General features: G+C 44.6%; 1 long non-coding RNA gene across 1 annotated transcript in view; it reads right to left on the minus strand.

The window, feature by feature from the left end:
- The window catches only part of LOC109292441, a 209582-nt gene that overhangs the window by 79709 nt on the left and 120891 nt on the right, over positions 1–8982 (minus strand). The window lies entirely within an intron of this gene.

Raw genomic sequence — 8982 nt, forward strand, 5'->3', positions numbered from 1 at the left:
TACCCTGGGGGTCTTTAAGACAGGGCTTGACAATCACCTTGCCAGGGTTGTTTGACCCCAGTACGCTTTCCTGCCATGGCAGGAGTTCGGACTTGCTGATCTGCTCAGGCCCCTTCTGACCCTACTAACTTTGAAACTATGACACTTTCAGTCAGTGTTAATTACCAGGTCTGAACTGCAAATAGGCACATTTCTGTGAGATCTGTCAGATTAGAATATTCGCTATATGGTTTTATCTTAAATTCACTTTGGTTCTTGCTCAATGTTGGCATTTCACAGAGGAGGCAGTGGCGCCACTGCAATCTGTGCAGCCAGAGCTCTTCTTGGTTTGACACCACTGTCTTCCGATCTTTCCACTGAGAATGGACCTGAAGCCAACTGATTCTTGAGTTAAGGCCCAATTCTGGCCTCACTATACAAACATAAATTGGGAGTAACTAAAGAAATAACTTTCATTACTGTATTTCAGAAACTGGTATAAGAGCTGAACAAGGCCTAGGGGCAGTTGCAACATGACTCGAACCACTTCCTGTTCACTATTACTAGGTATTTGTTTTAGCCTCCCTTACAGACCTCCTCAGAAATCACATTGCATTTTCAAAGCTAAATTCTCTGTATGCAGTGGCTTCCATGGAAATTAATGGGAACACCATGTGGGCATTGGGCTAAGTTGACCTTCCGGTGATCTGTTTTCACACCACAAATCACCATGGGACATGCAGCACGAATTGAGCTCCCTTCTGCCCTTCCCTACAAACACACGCACAGCTCAAGCTGAGTTGCACTGTAGTATCCTGTTCTCGCATGTCTACCATGAACTTATTTGAAGATCCTGTGTTGTTTTTTCCTGTAGAAAACACTACAATAATTAAAGACGACTAAACAAATGTATTTAACTATTTCTTCTACAATTATGAGGAACTTTTGTGCATGCACCGAAATATTAAATGTCTGGTATTTTACAAGTGTCCTGATTCTCATGTGCAAATTAGGTTAGGAGTTATATCCACAATTCTAAGTAAACCTCACAATATCTCCCAGGTGGCTAATGAGCAGCATAGTTAGGCAGAAGTAATTAACTTCTGCAAAGCCACTAAGTTAGTAAGCTTTGGGAATGGGACCATGGAGATGTTCTGTCTTTAATTTCCCTGCTGAAACCTATTTTCCATCCTGTGATTTACTGATTAATAAATGGGTCAATTTAGAGGGAATGAATGTAATATCTGTAGAGGAAAGATCTTTTTTAAATTAAGAGCGTCTCTTTCAATAAGACCACATGTTCTTTTTAGATAAATAAATAAAACTGGCCTTGGTGGAGAAAATATTGGAGGTAAATCTGTTAGAGTTTTTTAGAAGTTATGGCTCCACAATACTCGGCCAAAAGTGCTTCCCTGGCTCGGAGTTCAATATAAGTAGACACTGGGCATGTCTACACGAGACATTTACTGTAGTGTTGACTAATTAGCTCTGCAGTAAAACAGCACCATCTATGTGTGCGGTTCTAGTAGAACAGAGTAAAATAATTAACTTGGCCGCAGGATAGTATTTCCAGACACGAATACTATCCTATGGTGGAGTTATTTACTCTGCCACAGGGCACATGTAAATACTGACGGGGTTGGCAGGGCACAAGGACACTTCAGTGTGGGGGCTGCCTACCAGCTAGTGCTGCACTGAAGCACCCTCATGCCCTAGCCAGCTCTTCCACAGCACATGGAGCTGAGTCAGAGCAGCTCCTGGTTGGCAGACTGACCTCCCCCAGCCCTGTTAGCTGGGGCTGCTCCGTCCCAGCTCAATGTCCTGTGGTCCTGGGTGCATGTGCAAATGCGGTGCCCAGGAGCAATAAACTCCAGCACAAGCTGCGCCAGAGTTTATTCATCTGTATTTATTGCATGTGTACATGCACTGATGGAGGAATAGCACTGTTAAATTTAAAAAAAAACTCACCAAGGCTGACCAAGGCCTAAAACTTACTGTAACTGTAAATTAGAATTTAAGGCATTAATGTCCCTTAGTGAAGATCTGAAATTTTTAATAATAGTAGTAATAATAATACCAACAGTCAAATCATATCTGTATACTTTCAGAGCCTGTGAAATAGGTAAATCTTAAATCCAGGCCTTGCACTTTGAGAGCTGTAAAGCGGGTAAGAGGTACTGTATCCAAGCACATCTCAATAGCAATTAGTGTGTAATGCTATATAAAGCCTTTTCTTCCAGGTTTATCGAAGAGAATATTTTTAAATAGGGGAAGGACGGAACAAAATAAATCTGTCTAGTTTGAATGGACACACTTGAAAGATGTCCAAGCACTGATCTATAATTCTGCACAGAATAGTCCATGATTTTGTACACAAAATGTTACCATAATCCTTCATGTGACATGTATAGCAATTTCATCCATAAATCACAAAGCATTTATGAAGGTGTCCAGAGAATGCTTGGGTCCAGCCTAGTGAGCGGGAAAATGAGGCAGAGGCATATGCGACTTGCATATGGTCACCCAGCAAGTCTTCTCCAGAACGAAGAACCAAAGTGAGATTTCTCAGCTTCTAGCGGAACATGCTGCTTCAATCGTACTGAAGTGGGAGGGAAGAATCCTTCCAAACAAGGGGCACGTTAAGCCTCCAGGGGAATCCATCGCCCTGCCGGTTGCACTGCCCTCAGACCGTGGAATGGGTTTCGCATTCCACTGCTACCACAAACATGCTCAATCAGCGAGTGCTCTGTAACCGCAAATTTGGATGTAGTGATGCTTTAATGAACACCACAGCAAGGAAACTCCAGAAAGGGAAAAAATATTGAACTATCAACAGAAGATAAGTAATTAGAAGAGTCAGCTTTTGGGACTGTGTAGTCTTTGCTGTTCCCACATGCATTAATGGACTACTATACTTTTTCACATGAACAGCTGAGGAATAGTTGAGAGGCTACGTAAATGCTGGGGTCCTAGGCAGAGTCAAACAGTACAGGGCCTTTAGGCATATACCTGTAATCCAGAAGATTAGGTTTGCTGTACCTGAACACAACTCTCCCAGTTCTTAGAGACATTTCAGCTTCTGGTAGGTGTCTCTTGGAATTATAGAAGATCACCTATTGTAGGAACTGCAAGACCAGCTTTAGGATTTTCCTCATCCAACATAGTTTGTTGGTAGGTGTGACAGACATTTTAAATTTCTAGCACAGTGGTGGATTTGCTGCCTCTATGTCTTCGAAGATGATCTTTGCAGGCCTTCCTACCCTTTCAGGGCAAAAAAGCGTTCAAATCAAGCAAAGAGTGCTTCAGCCCTAACCGAGCACAGTAATTTTCCCTCCTGAGGGGGAGATTTTCTTCTGCCCGCTCTGAAGTTTTGGACATGGTCCCTAAACAAAGGCAGGAGGCACCCTGGGGTTTCCAGCCCTACCAGTACTATTTGCCTCAAGCCTCCTCCTTCCAGGTTATCATGGTCCTTTTGCTACTTGGCTCTTCACAAGTCTTTTTTTTTCCCCCCTACTGCTCCTTGGATTAAGTGCTTCTGCTGCTTTCCTGATGAATATTCCAGAGTAAGAATACCTTTTTTTGCCAGATATCATCTTCCTCCGCTACAAGGCCAGATGCTCCTTACGTGCATTGACACCTTTTCCAGTATGCTTTGCAAGAGCCTCCAATCATCCCAACCACTCAGGAGTGTCTCCCAGGATACCAGACCTTTAAAGGGTTAAGAACTTAGCACCTATACACATGCATAGAGACTGCTGTGACACACTGTAATTGGAGTGCGTTGGAGCAGACTCAATTAGTCTGTAATTACTGTGCTCCAGCAGACTCCAGTGTCACATGTACCAGCATTCCCACGCTGAAAAATGGCATCAGGGGTGCCTTAACTAAAGCTTGTTTGAGCTTTAGTTAAAGTGCCCCTGCTGCCATTTTTCAGCGTGGGAATGCTGGTACATGTGACGCTCCTGGCGCTTTAATTAGAGTGGTTCTCAGAGCTGCTCTCATTCAAGCACCCACCCCACCACCTCCCAGAGCAAATGGAGCTTGGATGTATTGCCTCAGGCCTCTTCACAGGGTAAAGCTGCCCCAGTATCTTGGTTGATGGTTGGCGCTGTTGCTGTAAGTCAGAAAAACGGATGTAATTCTTAAACAACAAGTTCAAGGATAGAGAGCTTTTTAAATCAAAAAATTGCCCCAAATGAGTATGAGCATATGCACTAAAAATGAGACTTAGAGATTTGTCCTTTTGTAACCTTTTTACCATTCCTTTATTTCAGATATTTATCATTTAGCAGGGATGACACTCATGCTTTCTACTTCTGTAACATATTTTTTTGAGGATTTTAAAGCACTTTCCAAACATTAACAAAGCTTTAGTTAGGGAAATCACAGAAATGCTTACCATTTCACAAGTTTTGGCTTGGGCATAGAGGTTGTGGGAATTTGTCATGTCTTCATAAGCAGTTGGTGACAATACATAGAGTAGCATGTAAGAACTGAGAGTCTGTTGCCTCCTCTAAGCAGCAAACCCAGTTCTTTCATCCGTTACCACAAGGCGTAGCCTGTTTGTACTTCTTTTCGAAATACACTGTGGGTGCATCTACATATGCGCTTTCCCACAGAGTTGCCTAATTAGCTCCACGGTCAAGCCTCACCGTCTACACATGCACCAGTATTAGGGTGCAGTAAATTAACTAATTGTCAGGGACAACACTATCTTATGGCAGAATAATTAATTGTGATCGAACGTTTGTGTGGATGGTGACTCCTGAGCATAAATTGCGCTTGGTCAGCCCAACCAGCCAGGGGCCAGACCTGCAGCTCCAGCCAGCCCTTCCACCACCACCTCCTAGCTTGGAGCTGGCCCCTTGTGCCCCCTTGCCAGCCCAAAGCTGCTCCACCCTAGCTCTAATTGCTGTGATCTCAGGTACACATGCAAATGCTGCACCTGGAAGCAGTTCACTCCAGCGTGAACCGCTCCAGAGTGTATTATGTTTCCTTAATGGCACATGTAGATGCACTGTTTGACTATGACCATAGACAACTTCTAAAGCCACCTGCAGCCTAATGAATGAAATCCTCAGAGATCCTGCTTTTCTACCCCAGCATATTTCCTAAAATTACACAGCATTATTCCCCCGCCAGTAGTAGGCAGGGTGGGAGCAGTAGGGCAGGCCCAGTGACAGGTGTTTAAAGCACACAAAGGCATCTAGGCTGAGGTTTTAAAAGGATCTGAGGGAAATGTGGTGCCCAGTTCCCACTGAAACTCCTTCTGATTTCACTGAAAATTGCTGGCAAATTGTCTGTTCTTTTGATCCCTCTGTTGCTACCCTTCTCCTTAAATGTTTTATATTTAACATTTATTATGTTTATACCATTTTGTATGTCTACTGTAATAAGATCTGCCACCCTTAATTTCATTTTGCAAAGCACTTGGACAACCGCTATCAGAGGGAATGTTCAAACTAACGTGATACCTTCATTTCTGTAACACCTTCCATTCAAGCATCCCAGAGTGCTTTATAGACAGTTAGCTAAGACCCTGTACAGTCACGCGCAGAAAGAAAGTGTTGTCCCAAAGAATCTGCCATCCAAATGCATGTGACACACACAGGAGAGAGAAAAAGCATAGAGCAGTGGAAAACATGCTGTAAATCACATGGCATATCAGTGGCAGGACTTAAATTTCCTGTGGTTATTTTTTTCTGCCGAACCACACTTGCATACCGCTGTAGAACTGCTATATACTGCCTCTCCTGTTAAGGATAAGCCTCTTTTGCATTATAGTTTGGGGAACACCACTCTTTCTCACATGTATGTTCTCGTGTGGATTTATTAACAGAAGTTCTCACTTTACTATTTTGAGCAAGTGTGTTCTCCTACATTCCTTCTTTTCTGTGCAAGCTGCCATGTGAAATCTGCATAAATGATGCATCACTACCATGTGAATGAGGCGATGTCCCTTAGCAGCTGGCTGGTATGCATGTTTATGGGTAGCCATGCACATTCAAATCTACAACAAAACTAAACCATCCCTCTGAGGAGAAAGATATAGCCCCCAGCACTCTTTGCAGCCTCCCCTCCCCTCCCCAAGGTAAAACATTCCAACACCAAACTTCCTGGAAAATGTTTCACTTTGGCATTCAATCCGACTAATGGCCTGAATTTCACTGAGTTACGCATTCTTGATTCCTCTTGGTGCTAAAAATCCACTCAGCCTCCTCTCTTCCTGCCCTTGTTCAGAAAGTAGCCAAAGGAAAATTGAAGTTGCTACTATTGCAGATCACAAACAACATATTCAAAAACTACCAGAAGAAACACACAGCAGGAAACCAGTTCTCTCTGCATAACATGCCAAATAATGTGCTTTCCAGGGCATTAAGGCTAGGCACAGACGTTCAAAAAGCCCAAGGGAGAATCAGTCTGAGTTGTGCGGTTTTCTGTAAGCAGTGTAGTTTGGATTGGTAGTAAACAGAACATACATTTGGCCTTTGGTTACCAAACGGTGGAACCCAGTTTAAGATTCCCTCCCCCCACCACCAATCTGTGTGCGCCATACTTCTATTCTGTTTGGGGTATAGACCAGTTTCCAATCACTTATACCAGTAAAAGTGTAATGTCTGTGTGTGACCTAAAAGTGTATTATTACTCAACCTGTTGGTCATGACCTAAAAAGAGGATCACAAGAATATATGAAAGGGTCATGAACAAACTTTAAAAATGGACCAACAAAAAATGGATTATCCTTTCAAGGAGAAAGACGTGGGAAACCGTGGCTTTTCCCTTGAAGACTGACAGAGTTCCAGACTGCAGGGGGCTTCTTGGGGCCCCCTTGCCTCTTGCACCTCCTCCCTGCCCCACACACTGGAGGGCTGGGAGCAGGGGGCAGTGTGTCAGGACTGGCCATCAATGTTTACAAATGGGTCCTGGTACAAAAAAGGTTGAGAACCGCTGGTCTACACCACTTCTTATCTCTCGAGAGATTTGTTCCAGCAAATACTAGTGACGTTGTCAGCCCTCTGTCACCTCTGCTTGTCTAATGCTGGCTACTCTTTTCCTTCACACAGGGTGCGTCCACACATGCATTTACTCCAGCCCTGATTTACTGGGCAGTAAGCTACTCCAGAGTAAGAGGTTTTGCGTAGGTGTCTACACATGCAGGTATTAAGGAGTAGATTTGCACCCATTTCCCTGCAGCCCTGCAATAGGCCCCTCCTGCTACTGGGGGGAGCTCCAGGCTCCCCCGGGTGCTAGCTCAGGGGATGGCAGGGAGCACCAGGCCAAGAGACACCCGTGTCCTGGCCCCAGAGGGCTGCCTGCTGCTGGGGTGGGGACAATGTCCCCCTGCCCTGACAGTGGGAAGCTCCTTGCCCTGGGTCCCTGATCAGGGGCATGGAGCTTAGAAAGAGCTTCAGGGGAGGAGCTGATCCCAGCTTCTTGCCCTGATCTGTCAGTGAGGCAGCTACCAGTTAGCCTACCCCACCCCTGCAGCTCTTCCCAAGCCCCATGTCTCAATCATCCAGTCAGGATGGGGCTGGGACCTGCCCCTGACTGGGACAATTCCCAGCCATCCCCATTGTGCATGGGGAAGTCTGCATGTGCAGCTCGGAGCTGGCTGGGGACTGCCCAAAACAAGACAGCCTCCAGCCACCTTCAGGTTGCACTTGATTTCCTGCACAGCCTGGGGCTCGCTGGGAACTGCCCCAGTTAGGAGTAGTCCCAGCCAGCTCCAGACTAGGCAGGGAACTGTCCCCATGCAAACAACGCCCAGCCCCTGCTCTGCAATCACAATTGGGATCGTGGAGTGGGGGCTGGGGAGTTTGTTTCCAGACCCTACTGTGCGATCATGGAGCAGGGGCTGGGAACCAGCTCCCAGCCCCTCCTCTGTGATTTCTCTCACACACACACACACACACACACACACACACACACAGAGTAGAAAAGCTCATTCTGACATAGCCAGTATGGGAGCTTCATATCACTTCCCATACAAATGTTCACTACTATAAGGCATTATCATATCCACACTGTAGAGAAAGAGGGGTTGTACTGCCTTAACTATGCTGGTATAGCTCTAGTGGCACAACTTCATATGTAGACACAGCCTTGCTCTCAGGGTGAAGTTACAGATTACATTTAGATCATACTACAGGTACTTAAAGTGTGAGAGTTTGAGTTTTAAAGTGCATTAACTCATGCTAAGTGATCTCTGAGCACCTGAAAGTTATGCCACTTGATTTATGCCATGTTCATAGCTCATGTTAGGGTAAATTTATATTGTTCCACAAAGATCAAACAAGCAATATGCAGTCCTCCAGCATCCGAAGATGCACTACTCCTATCCCTGCCCCCTCCCTTCCTGCTCCCTGAGCAGGGATAGAACCCAAGTGTCCTGGCTCAGACTCTCACAGCCGACACCCCCTTCCCCCATACATCTCAAAATAGAAGGGATTTTGCATGCAGGTACCAATGCAAGTCCTATTTACTGTCCATCCCAGAAATGAAGCAAACCAGATTTTTCTGAGCAAACTGAAGCATTTTATGAGATGGGGTGTTTGTTTATATTACACTGAACTTTGCAGCCCAGTGGAAACTAAATTATTAAGGTTTTGTAGATGAGTTCTTAGCAAATTAGCTTCTCACTTTCTAATATCCATTCATGATAAATTCAGTAATATCAAAATAAGTCTAATACAAAATCACCTTTCACACTGACGCAACAGGAGATAAAGTACTTTGGTGCATGCCTAAGTGTTCCCAGCTCTCTCTCCCTGCTGTAAATCTCAAGATGTTTGGTTTTTTTTTTTCCTTACTGCACCAACATGCCAGTTTGTGATAATTGCAGAGCTTTATTTTGTTTAAATAAGTTTCTAACCCTCATGATTCTGGAGGAAAAATATTTTAAAATATGAACTCTAGGAGACAAAGGCCTGAAAGGAAATTGAGAGTAAAAGTATTTTTTAAATCTCGTGATTTTTTTTTTAGGCTGGGGGGGAGGTGGGGGGG

This window comes from Gavialis gangeticus, unplaced genomic scaffold, assembly GCF_001723915.1.
Source record: "Gavialis gangeticus isolate Ggan-Ray unplaced genomic scaffold, GavGan_comp1, whole genome shotgun sequence".
Taxonomy (NCBI): domain Eukaryota; kingdom Metazoa; phylum Chordata; order Crocodylia; family Gavialidae; genus Gavialis; species Gavialis gangeticus.